Source organism: Mustelus asterias, chromosome 1 (genome assembly GCF_964213995.1).
Source record: "Mustelus asterias chromosome 1, sMusAst1.hap1.1, whole genome shotgun sequence".
Taxonomy (NCBI): Eukaryota; Metazoa; Chordata; class Chondrichthyes; order Carcharhiniformes; family Triakidae; genus Mustelus; species Mustelus asterias.
This window is the reverse complement of record NC_135801.1, coordinates 11,905,952-11,918,647: the sequence shown is the minus strand read 5'-3', so window position 1 is coordinate 11,918,647 and position 12,696 is coordinate 11,905,952. Positions and strand designations below refer to the sequence as shown.

The 12,696-nt window shown below is 47.2% G+C and overlaps 1 protein-coding gene across 2 annotated transcripts in view; it reads left to right on the top strand.

Annotated features, from left to right (window-relative positions):
• Positions 1–12,696, top strand: part of tbck (TBC1 domain containing kinase) — a 218,442-nt gene that overhangs the window by 134,064 nt on the left and 71,682 nt on the right. The gene's annotated exons all lie outside the window — the stretch shown is intronic.

The window sequence follows — 12,696 nt, the reverse complement described above, 5'->3', positions numbered from 1 at the left end:
CAAGGTTTAAAGGAGATGTACAAGACAAGTTTTTTTACAGAGGGTGGTGGGTGCCTGGAACTCGCTGCTGGGGGAGGTAGTGGAAGCAGATACGATAGGGACTTTTGAGGGGCGTCTTGACAAATACATGAATAGGATGAGAATAGAGGGATATGATCCCCGGAAGGGTAGGGGGTTTTAGTTCAGTCGGGCAGCATAGTCGGTGCAGGCTTGGAGGGCCGAAGGGCCTGTTCCTGTGCTGTAATTTTCTTTGTTCTTTGTTGTTTGTTCTTTGACTTAATATAATTCATAGATCAGAACCTTCCTATCAATATTGAGGACAATGGTCAATAAACATCCTGTACATATATGCAACTTTTTTCTCTCTCCCTTTCCTTTGCTCTGTTTAAATAAACAAATCTATTCATAGTCGAATCAACTGTCTGATGGAGAATCTGTTTTAACTTAGCTCGCAATTGTTTCTGGTATTTCGGTCTGCTTTTTGGTATCATTGGTTCAGCTAGGGAAATGTTTCCCTGGAGGCATTGATACCAGTTGAATACTGAATAACTAATGGAATGGGTCTTATGAGTTTTTAGATATTCAATATTGTCATGCGTTGAGATGGAACAATAGAGGTCTGTGGTGCAGAAGCAAGTTATATGGCTCACGTGGCTGTGCTAGCTCTGTATTGGAGTGGTGCAAGACTAATCCTCACTGCCCCACCATTTCCTTATAACTCTTTATGGAACCATGGAAAAGAAAACTAAACACCTTTGCATTTATGCAGGCAAATGAGCGCAGGAGGATGCCTTTCAGCCCCTCCTTCTGGCATTCAGTTAGATCATGGCTGATCTTCATTTGAACTCCATCTACCCACCTTGGTTCCATGACCCTTATTAATCTTGCCAAACAAAAATCTATCAGTCTTAGTTTTGAACTAATCCTTGCAATTATTTAGTGGAATGAGTTCCAAAATTTCTTGACCTTGTGTCTGAAGAAGTGCTTCTTGATGTCACCCACCCCTGACCAACCTGGCTTTAATGTTAAAGTTATGCACCCATGTACAGGTCTTGCCCACCAGAGGAAAGCCCTCCATCTATCCTGTCAATTGTTTCAATGAACAGCTCAAATAGATCATCCCTTAATCTTCAGTATTCAATGGAATACTAGTGCTAGTGTCTTCCATAATCTCAGAATGTCCCACACATTGTACTTTTGAACTGAAGTCACTAATGAAATAGAAGGATGATAAAAGGGCCAGTTTTGCCAAAGTGGAATCAGTGAATCACTACAGTGCAGAAAGAGACCATTCGACCCATCGAGTCTGCACCAACTCTCTCTGACTAGTCTCTCTCATGCCTGATCTCCCTAAGCCTCACATATTGGGACGCAAAGGGGCAATTTAGCATGGCCAATCCACCTTTGGAGTGTGGGGGGAAACCGGAGCACCCGGAGGAAACCCATGAAAACATGGGGAGAACATGCAAACTCCACACAGACAATGATCCATGGCCAGAATTGAACCCAGATCCCTGGCGTTGTAAGGCAGCAGTGCTAACTGTTATGCCACTGTTCTGCCCACATGAAAATACCTTACCTTCTGAATGAGCACAAAAAGACGCATTTAGTGAATCAAAGTCATTGCAGTGACAATCAAAACTGCCCTCATGGTTGCAATAAAAAAAATGTAAACCATAGTTTCAGGCATTGCTTTTCACAATCTTTCTCCAGTACATTTGAGAGAAGTTTTCAGTGCATACAGTTACAGAAACTGCATTTATCTTAAAAATACCCAATGGAGGGGGAAGAAACAGAGAAGATAGGAGCAGGGGAGGCCATTTGGCCCTTCGAGCCTGCTTTGCCATTCATCACGATCATGGCTGATCATCCAACTCAATTGCCTAATCCTACTTTCTCCCATAACCTTTGATCCCGTTCGTCCCAAGTGCTATATCTAACCGCCTCTTGAATGTGTTCAATGTTTTGGCATCAACTACTTCCTATGGTAATGAATTCCACAGGCTCACTAGTCTTTAGATGAAATAATGACTCCTCATCTCCGTTCTAAATGGTCTACCCCAAATCCTCAGACTGTGACCTCTGGGTCTGGACTCCCCCACCATCGGGAACATCCTCCCTGCATCTACCCTGTTCTAGTCCTGTTAGAATTTTATAAGTCTTTGTGAGATCCCCCCCTCCCCTCATTTGTCTGAACTCTAGCGAAAACAATCCTAACCTAGTCAATCTCTCCTCATACATCAGTCCCGCCATCCCCGGAATCAACCTGGTAAACCTTCGCTGCACTCCCTAGAGAAATTGCTCAATCTTGATTGCACCATCTAAACTCTTGGCACAGTGGTCTGTTAGGATTGTTTCTCAACCCAAGATAAGAAAGGTAGTGGAACATTTAAGTCAGATGGAACCTCTGTTGATGATTTCTATAGCAATCCCATTTTTGCTGGACAACAGATTCCTTAGAATCACCCAGTGCAGAAGAAGGCCATTTGGCCAAGAGTATCTGTGATAGCTCTTTGAAAGAACTGTTCATCTGTCTCACTCCCCTGCTATGTAAATTTGATGTAAAGTTAATCATCTCTCTCTCTGATGCAATATTTGATTTCTTTGCATGCATGTTCTGTTCTTAAACGCATCGTTTTCTATCCGTCCGTCGCTTGAGGCAGGCACATTTCTTCATGATCCACTTTCTCTTTACCTATTCAATGGGACAGGATAGGAAATCCAGCAGCTTTGTTGTCTCTGGATACACGACCTTTCTGGCATTAGAGTCGCATGATTGATTTCAAAACAATCCGTCAAGATTGCATTTGGAAAGAAAAACAAACCCATGTTTCAACACAAGAATCCGATGCTTTTCTTCGTGCACCACCAAAGACACCGGAGCTTTTTTAAAACAGTATCATGCTTGCTTCTTGAGGTCCTTCATTCATTCGCAGGATGCGGTCAGCGCTGGCAAGGCATTTATTACTGATCCCTAATTTCCCTTGAGAAGGTGATGTTGAGCTGTCTTAACAACTGTCTGGTTTGCTAGCCGCAGCCTGGAAACCAAGATAGAGTCCATATTCTCAACTTGCGCTCAGGATGCAGACCAGCTGCGAAACTCTGCCAAGCAGACGAGACAAATGAACTACACCATCTACATGCACACCAAGAACAGGAAACTTGAGAAACTCGGCATCACCACCAGCAGCAACCAAGCCTCCCCCGGTACCACAGTAGAAAACAGTACCACTGCAGGGAAGTCCATTGTCAACTTGTCCGACTACACACTTCAACCAGATGAAATCGAAGTTCTCAGCCGAGGGCTTAATTTTTGCCCCACCACCAAAATAGACCCCATCAGTCTCGCAGCAGACACAGAGGAATTCATCAGGCGAATGAGGCTGAGGGAGTTCTTCCACAAACCCCAAGAGGCCAACAACGAACACAATGAGACAGCCAATGAACCGGAACAGCCAACAGAGAGATCCGCAGTGCATCCGAAGAGGAAAGAGTCGAATTGGACTCCTCCGGAAGGCCGCTGCCCTCGACTTGACATGTATGCCCAAGCCGTCAGGAGGTGCGTCAACACCAAATTCATCAGCCGCACTCACAAGACAGCCCCGAACATCACCCAAGCACAACGTAACGCCATCCACGCTCTCAAGACCAACCGCAACATTGTCATCAAACCAGCAGACAAAGGAGGGGCCATCGTCATACTGAACAGAACGGATTACTGCAAAGAAGTGTACCGACAACTCAACAACGAGGAACACTACAGACAGTTACCTGCAGATCCGACCAAAGAACACACCCGTCAACTCAACACTCTGATCAAGACCTTTGATCCGGACCTTCAGAGCACCCTCCGTGCTCTCATCCCACGTACTCCCCGCGTTGGAGATCTCTACTGCCTCCCGAAGATACACAAGGCAAACACACCCGGCCGTCCCATCGTATCGGGCAATGGGACCCTGTGCGAGAACCTCTCCGGCTATGTCGAGGGCATCCTGAAACCCATTGTACAAAGAACCCCCAGCTTTTGTCGCGACACGACGGACTTCCTACAGAAACTCGGCACACATGGAGCAGTTGAACCAGGAGCGCTCCTTGTCACAATGGATGTCTCGGCACTCTACACCAGCATCCCCCATGACGATGGCATTGCTGCAACGGCCTCAGTGCTCAGCGCCAACAACCGCCAGTTTCCAGATGCAATTTTACATCTCATCCGCTTCATCCTGGACCACAATATCTTCACCTTCAACAACCAGTTCTTCATCCAGACACACGGAACAGCCATGGGGACCAAATTCGCACCTCAATATGCCAACATCTTCATGCACAGGTTCGAACAAGACTTCGTCACCGCACAGGACCTTCAACCGATGCTATACGCTAGATACATCGATGACATTTTCTTCCTTTGGACTCATGGTGAACAATCACTGAAACAACTCTATGATGACATCAACAAGTTCCATCCCACCATCAGGCTCACCATAGACTATTCTCCGGAATCGGTTGCATTCTTGGACACACGCATCTCCATTAAGGACGGTCACCTCAGCACCTCACTGTACCGCAAGCCCACGGATAACCTCACGATGCTCCACTTCTCCAGCTTCCACCCTAAACACGTTAAAGAAGCCATCCCCTACGGACAAGCCCTCCGTATACACAGGATCTGCTCGGATGAAGAGGATCGCAACAGACACCTCCAGACGCTGAAAGATGCCCTCATAAGAACAGGATATGGCGCTCGACTCATTGATCAACAGTTCCAACGCGCCACAGCGAAAAACCGCACCGACCTCCTCAGGAGACAAACACAGGACACAGTGGACAGAGTACCCTTCGTTGTCCAGTACTTCCCCGGAGCGGAGAAGCTACGGCATCTCCTCCGGAGCCTTCAACACGTCATTGATGAAGACGAACATCTCGCCAAGGCCATCCCCACACCCCCACTTCTTGCCTTCAAACAACCGCACAACCTCAAACAGACCATTGTCCGCAGCAAACTACCCAGCCTTCAGGAGAACAGTGACCATGACACCACACAACCATGCCACAGCAACCTCTGCAAGACGTGCCGGATCATCGACACAGATGCCATCATCTCACGTGAGAACACCATCCACCAGGTACACGGTACATACTCTTGCAACTCGGCCAACGTTGTCTACCTGATACGCTGCAAGAAAGGATGTCCCGAGGCATGGTACATTGGGGAAACTATGCAGACGCTGCGACAACGGATGAATGAACACCGCTCGACAATCACCAGGCAAGACTGTTCTCTTCCTGTTGGGGAGCACTTCAGCGGTCACGGGCATTCGGCCTCTGATATTCGGGTAAGCGTTCTCCAAGGTGGCCTTCGCGACACACGACAGCGCAGAGTCGCTGAGCAGAAACTGATAGCCAAGTTCCGCACACACGAGGACGGCCTCAACCGGGATATTGGGTTCATGTCACACTATTTGTAACTCCCACAGTTGCGTGGACCTGCAGAGTTTCACTGGCTGTCTTGTCTGGAGACAATACACATCTTTTTAGCCTGTCTTGGTGCTCTCTCCATTCACATTGTTTTGTTTCTTAAAGACTTGATTAGTTGTAAGTATTCGCATTCCAACCATTATTCATGTAAATTGAGTCTGTGTCTTTATAAGCTCTGTTTGTGAACAGAATTCCCACTCACCTGAAGAAGGGGCTTAGAGCTCCGAAAGCTTGTGTGGCTTTTGCTACCAAATAAACCTGTTGGACTTTAACCTGGTGTTGTTAAACTTCTTACTGTGTTTACCCCAGTCATCTCCACATCATTGCTAGTCCATCTCAGAGAGGAGTTGCGAGTTGACCACATTTCTGTGGGTTTGGAATCACACACAGGCCAGGCTGAGTAAGGATAGCCACAGGGATAGAAAGTGAATTGTATCCTCACCCGGTCACCATTACTGATATTAGCTTTTTAGTCCAGACCTACTTACTTCAATGAATTTAAATTCCTCAGCCGTCCTGGTGGGATTTGAGTTCCTGGCTAGGATCTTTAAGATGGCGGGGTTTCCCAACTCATCATCTGAAGAGCCGATGGGGTTGAGACTGCCAAGCTCCACCCTCCAATGAGCAGGAGGGACTTCTGCCCCTCACTTAGGAGCAAGTCCTGCCTTAAGAGTGCTGCCGGTCAGTCAAATCAACCGGCAGCTCCCTTAGGCCCTGCAGAACCAGCCACTGCAGTGGACAGGACTTAGGCACCTTAAGTGCTAAGATTTTTTAAAAAAAGGTATGTTTTGAGGGTCTCAGACTGGGGATGTTAGGGGAGGCCTGGGAAGTGAACAGTGGAAGAGAGGGTGGGGGGGGGGTGTGGTTAGGAATAAGGGAAGGAGGGAGGTCCTTCAGGTGGGAGTGTCCAGAGTTAAAAAGGGACTTCTGATGGATGTTCCCCCCCCCCCCCCCGAGGTGTAAACCTGATTCCACCATACCTGCAAACTCCTCCTGCCAGTCTAAAAATTGAGGCTGGGCAGGAAATGGCCCTTGACTGCTCCATGGTTGGCCACTTAAAGGCCTCACATGGGGCAAGGGTCCGTGGTCTATCCAAACCCTCACGAGCCCCAGCGTTAAAAAGAGTTTTTTTGACTGGTTGGGGCAGTTGGAGGTAGGCGGTCATAAAATCAACCCTCAGGACAAGATACAAGCAAGGCTGACACTCCATTCTGTCTGACCTTGAGTTTGGAGTCTAGATGGGTTTTCCCTGAGAAAGCTACTTTAGTCTGTAATTCGTGAACACCATTTCTGTTTGTTTATCGGTCCATATACCTCTCAGTATACCTACAACCTTTGGGGAGATGGTGTCGTAGTGGTAACATCAGTGGATTAGTAATCCAGATACCCAGACTAATGATCATGGGTTCAAATCCCACTGTGGCAGCAGATGGAATTTAAGTTCAATTAATAGATCTGGAATATCAAACTAATCTCAACAACGGTGACCGTGAACCGATCATCGATTGTTGTAAAAACTCCTCTGATTCACTAATGTCCTTCAGGTAAGGAAATCTGTTGCCCTTACCTGGTCTGGCCGAAATGCAACTCCAGGCCCATACCAATGTGGTTAAAACCCTCAACTGCCCTCTGAATTGGCCTAGCAAGCACTCAGTTCAAGGGCAATTGGGGATGGGCAACAAATGCTGGCCTAGTCAGTAATGTCCACATTCCCATGAAAGAATAAATAAATACACAAGGTCGTACTTCTCCTTCCCTTCAAAGAATCCCTACAGAGCAGAAGGAGGCCATTCGGCCTTTTGCGTCTGCACCGACAACAATCCCACCCAGTAACCTCATGTATTTACCATGCTAATCCCCTGACACTAAGGGGCAATTTAGCATCGCCAATCAACCTAACCTGCACATCTCTGATCGCAGTTACTTAATTATGTAAGAAGTCTCTCAACACAAGATTAAAGTCCAACAGGTTCACTTGGAATCACGAGCTTTCAGAGCGCTGCTCCTTCATCAGGTGGGCAGTGCTCCGAAAGCTCATGATTCCAATAAACCTGTTGGACTTTAGCCTGGCGTTGTGAGACTTCTGACTGTGCCCACCCCAGTCCAACGCTGGCATCTCCACATCATGACTTAATTATATGTCACTATATCATAGTTTCATCAGGAGCTCCATCAGTATCAGGTTGTCCTTTCATACATTCGCTCTTCCACATTGCTCTACCGCCTGCCACTGTTACTGGGACAGTGCTGTGGTATTTCAAATGTTCAGTTATGGTTAGGCCTTTGCATCGCATGGGACTGTATGAAGAATAGGTAGATTTCATAGCCACAAGCAGCGTGGGTAAAATTCCTGCCATTAGTACAACTTGAACAGAAGAAAATATAATTTTTTTCCCTGAATTTTTAATGGTGTTCTTGTTCTATCAAAGTCAACTCCCCATCCCCCCCATTGTCCATGTTAAGCTGTGGAAAAATGCTTTGCATTAACAGTCTGCTTGGGTTTCCTCCGGGTGCTCCGGTTTCCTCCCACACTCCAAAGATGTGTAGATTAGGTGGATAGGCCATGATAAATTGACCCTTGGTGTCAGGGGAATTAGCAGGGTAAATACATGGAGTTACGGGGATAAGGCCTGGGTGGGATTGTTGTCGGTGTAGGCTCGATGGGCCAAACAGTCTCTTCTTGCATTCCTAATAAAACTTCTACTAGAAAGTATCTCGAGGCTGTGGAACATTGCTTAGTAAACTGGCTACAAGCTTCAGATCTACATTCCCAGCTGCTACAGTCTCTGCTTTCTCCTTCCACCCCTTCTCGTGATCAGGGATTGTATATTTATAGTTCATAAAATCCCTACAGTGCAGAAGGAGGCCATTTGGCCCATTAAGTCTGCACCGACAACAATCCCACCCAGCCCCTATCCCCATTACCCCACGTATTTACCCTACTAGGGATTCTATGATTATATCTTCATACCCATACTTTGGGGATATTGGGAGAAAGATTCCCGAGCTGATTATCAGACTGACGAGCGCTGCTTCTGTGGCCAACAAGTCCTGGAGTTGGTCTCGAACCTGGAGCTTCAGGACCAGCGGTAAGGACGCTGCCACAGGGCCTCCCTAGGGAATTATTGGTGCTGAACAAGTACTTCAGTGTAAAGAACCTTGCCTCTTGTATGTTGCAGAAGAGTTCTGTGATCAAATGGCATTTTCTTTCAGCTTTCATTGAAGATATTGGGGGTGATTCTCCTTAAAAAAAAAAAATTCCAAGTGTCGAATTCGCCTAAAAACTGGAGTAAGCCCCACTTTTTTTTAAGCGGGGGTTTCAAAATGCATCTCTGCGCTGCAGAGTGCACCAAAGTGAATCACGCTAAAAAATAAGTGGGCAGGGCCTATTCCCACTGGAGAGGCCGGCAGCATAGCGCTGAGCAGGCCACTGTGCGTGCACCGGTCTGTCAGAGCCGAGATCGATGCATACGCAGTGGCCCCTATCTGCCGGCCTCCCGATTGCTGGCCAATTCAATCACTGGCCAGCCCCGCGAACCCGGATCGCTGGCCCCCAAAACATGCCTGGGCCAGCCGTGACACCCGTCTCAATACCCCCACCCCCACCACCTCAATGCCCCCCCCCCCACCCCAATGGCCAGCCGGATCGCTGGCCTCCCTCCCTTTGTCACTCAGCCCAAATGCAGAGTGGCAGCGGGACCCCCACCCCCACCGATCACCTCCAGAGGCCCCACCCCCGTAGGACTACCCGATGGACAGTTCCAAGGTGCCCTCTGGGTATTGGCACTTTTCCCCTTGGGCAGTGCTAGGGGGCCCAAGCTAGCATTGCCAGTGTGCCCATGCCCCCGGGCACCACCCCGGCACCTGACCCTCTGGGGGGCCTCGATTGCCCTGTCTTCACTCCAACACGTGGAGGCCGTGGCGTTCGACAGGGAGCTCGCGAAACAGCCTCCACTCGAGTCTCCCAGCCTGCTGTACTACAAAAGCAGCGCAGTGGGATGGGAGAATCGCCCCCATTATCTGCAAAGCCTAGGTGTTGGTGCGCATTTTAGTTCATTTTCAGTATGAGCATGTCGCAGTTCTGTACAGCAGAGTAGACATCATGGAAGGTTCTGGATTTGATCAAGCTGCTGGTTTATTTATGTTTTGTTCTTGAGCCCCTGCCTGCCGGGTTGTTCTACCCAAGGGACCTGAGCTCACTTGTATTGCTAACCTCTCCATGCCACTTCGGACGTGTCAGGATAAATATGCTTCCCTTTGGATATGGTGTTAAATTGAATTGTTGCTTTCCTGTCCTGGAGGTTGATAAAGATCTTGCACCAAGTGTAGTGGTAATCGCAATACTCTGACATGTTATCCCCAGGGGGAAAACTTCAGTCCTTTAATCTGGCCACAAGCCTGTCAGGTTTCGTTCGTTTTGATTAAAATGAAATAAAATCTTGACCTGTCTCTTTGCGTCTCACGTTTTAAAAAATAAACACGGCTCTTTACATTTGAATACGTGAGCTGACTGACCAGAGAACCCACTGAGGTTCTTTGTCTCGATGGGAAAGATAATAATGTAGGCGTAAGCTGGCTCTTAAACTGAATGACTGACTAAGCACAGCACAAAATCTCTCTGACAGCCTCTCCCCAGCAACCTCTATGCACCCCCGCCTCTAGTGAAGCTAAATAATCCACACAATACTCTTAACAGTGGTGTTATTAAGGTTCGAGGTAGGCTTCTCATTACCACTGATATTTTACACATTGTGCCCCTTGTCATAAAATGTAGAATTCTATTAGCTTTTAATATGGCCTTGTCAACATGAGGTGCAACATTCCATGTCCTGTGAGCCGCACCCCCAAATCCCTCTCTTGTTCCAAATCGCTGACTCTACTGGTGTGTTATTAGCGCTGTTACTTTGATTTAATTAAATGTACCCCATGACAGCTTTCAGATAATTGTGAATGTAGTTTCGCTGAAGTTTTGCAAAGCCCCGGTGAGACCACACATGGAATACTGTGACTGAGTGATTCTCGGCACCGCACTTTGGGAAAGTGGGACATGGGGCTGGTGTAGTGTCGCGTAGATGCACTGGAGTGATAACCTTGACTCAGAGGGTTAAATTACGAGAAGAGATTACACAAAATAGGATTGCATTCCCTGGAATTTAGGAGGTTAAGGGCTGATTTGATAAACTTTTTCAAGATGTTAAGGCAAACAAATAGGGTAGATAGAGAGGGAACTAATTCGCTGGTTGGGAGAGTCTAAGACGATGGGTATGGTCAAAAAGTTAGAGCTAGATCTTTCAGGAATGAAATTAGGAAATGCTTAGAATCATACGATCCCTATAGTGCCAAAGGGGGCCATTCGGCCCATCGAGTCTGCACCGACCACAATCCCACCCAGGCCCTATCCCCGTAACCTACGTGCATTTATCCTAGCTAGCCCCCAGACACTAAGGGGCAATTTAGCATGGCCAATCCACCTAACCTACACAGTACACTCAAATGAATAATATTAGAGTCTGCACATTCTCCCCTTGTCTACGTGGGTTTCCTCCGGGTGCTCCGGTTTCCACAGTCTGAGAGGCATGCTGATTAGGTGTATTGGCCGTGCTAAATTCTCCCTCCGAGTACCCGAACAGACACCAGAGTGTGGTAACTAGGGGATTTTCACAGTAATTTCATTGCAGTGTTAATGTAAGCCTACTTGTGACGCTAATAAATAAACTTTAAAACTTAACTTAAAAAGTCTGAAACTCTTCCACAAATGGCAATTGATGCTACATTCGTTATTAGTTTAAAATCTCAGATCAATAGCTCCTCCCACCCGTTATGCCATACGCCTTAATCATCTCTAATAATCTCCCTTTTAGTAGCTTGTCCAGAACTTTACAAAAACATGTTAGGCCACACCCAATGCATTTCCCCAACTACCATGAGATAAGGAATACAGTGGGAGATGGTACATGATGCCAGTATTTTGGGGTTCCAGTCCACTGCTGCACCCCATATTGGCTGGATGTTTATAGTCTGTGATTGCTATGCTTTGTAAAGTTGGTTTCGCTGTTTTATTGCTACATCAGAAAGTAAAGCGTGTTCCCAATTAAACCAAGCTGAGGGGTTTTTTTCCGAGAGGCTTTAAAGGCCCAAGCATTCTCATGTATTTTTCTAAGTGAATTACAAATGAATACCTACATCTCAGCTAACACCCCACTCTTTAAAAAGTAAAGTAACAGTTGTCCAATCTTTCACTGACACCAGCTGCATTTATGCTGGCTGTGAACAGAAATAGATTTAATAGCTGGCACTCGTGAGAAAATGCACCACAAATTAGGAGCAACTTAATGAATCCAAAAAGGCAAGAAATCTTTTGGTCAGAATGTTTTCATTTATTGTTTCCTTCCACTGAAGACTCTGAAGGGTTTAATCTGCATCAAATACTGAATCAATTTTGCGATCCTTAGTTCTTCCTCACTTTTCTTCATCTTTCCCAAGAGGTGTGCCCATCAAAAGGAAGAATGGAGACATAGAATCCTACAGTGCAGAAGGAGGCCATTCGGCTCATCGAGTCTGCACCAACCACAATCCCACCCAGGCCCTATCCCTATAACTCCATGCATTTACCCTAGCTAGTCCCCTGACATTAAGGGGCAATTTAGCATAGCCAATCCACCTAACCTGCACATCTTTGGACTGTGGGAGGAAATCGGAGCACCCGGAGGAAATCCACGCAGACATGGGGAAAACATGCAAACTCCACACAGACTGTGACCCGAGGCCAGAATTGAACCTGGGTCCTTGGCGCTGTGCAGCAGCAGTGCTAACCACTGTGTCACCGTGCTGCCCTGACGAGACGTCCAAATTAGGAGCAGGAGTAGGCCATTCAGCCCCTCAAGCCTGCTCTGGAATGTTTCAAATGTCCTCAAGTGATCCATTGACCACCATATAGAAGGAGGGGAGTGTGGGTGATCTCACCTTCCAGGGAAGTGTAAGTGGTCCAGCATTCTGGATTGGGGGAGGTGGGGGTGGCGTTGCTGGTCTTATCTTGCATGGGGGTGGTTTCACCTTGAAGAGAAAGGGACGGGTGCGGCCTCACCTTCCTGGGTTAGGAATGGTGGTGATCTTGACTTGTAAAGGGGCTGGACCTGCATTCCACGAATGCCCTCACCTTCTGAGCGGTGACTGTCTGACCTGAGGAGGAAGTCTCACTTTGAAAGATGGGTGTGCACT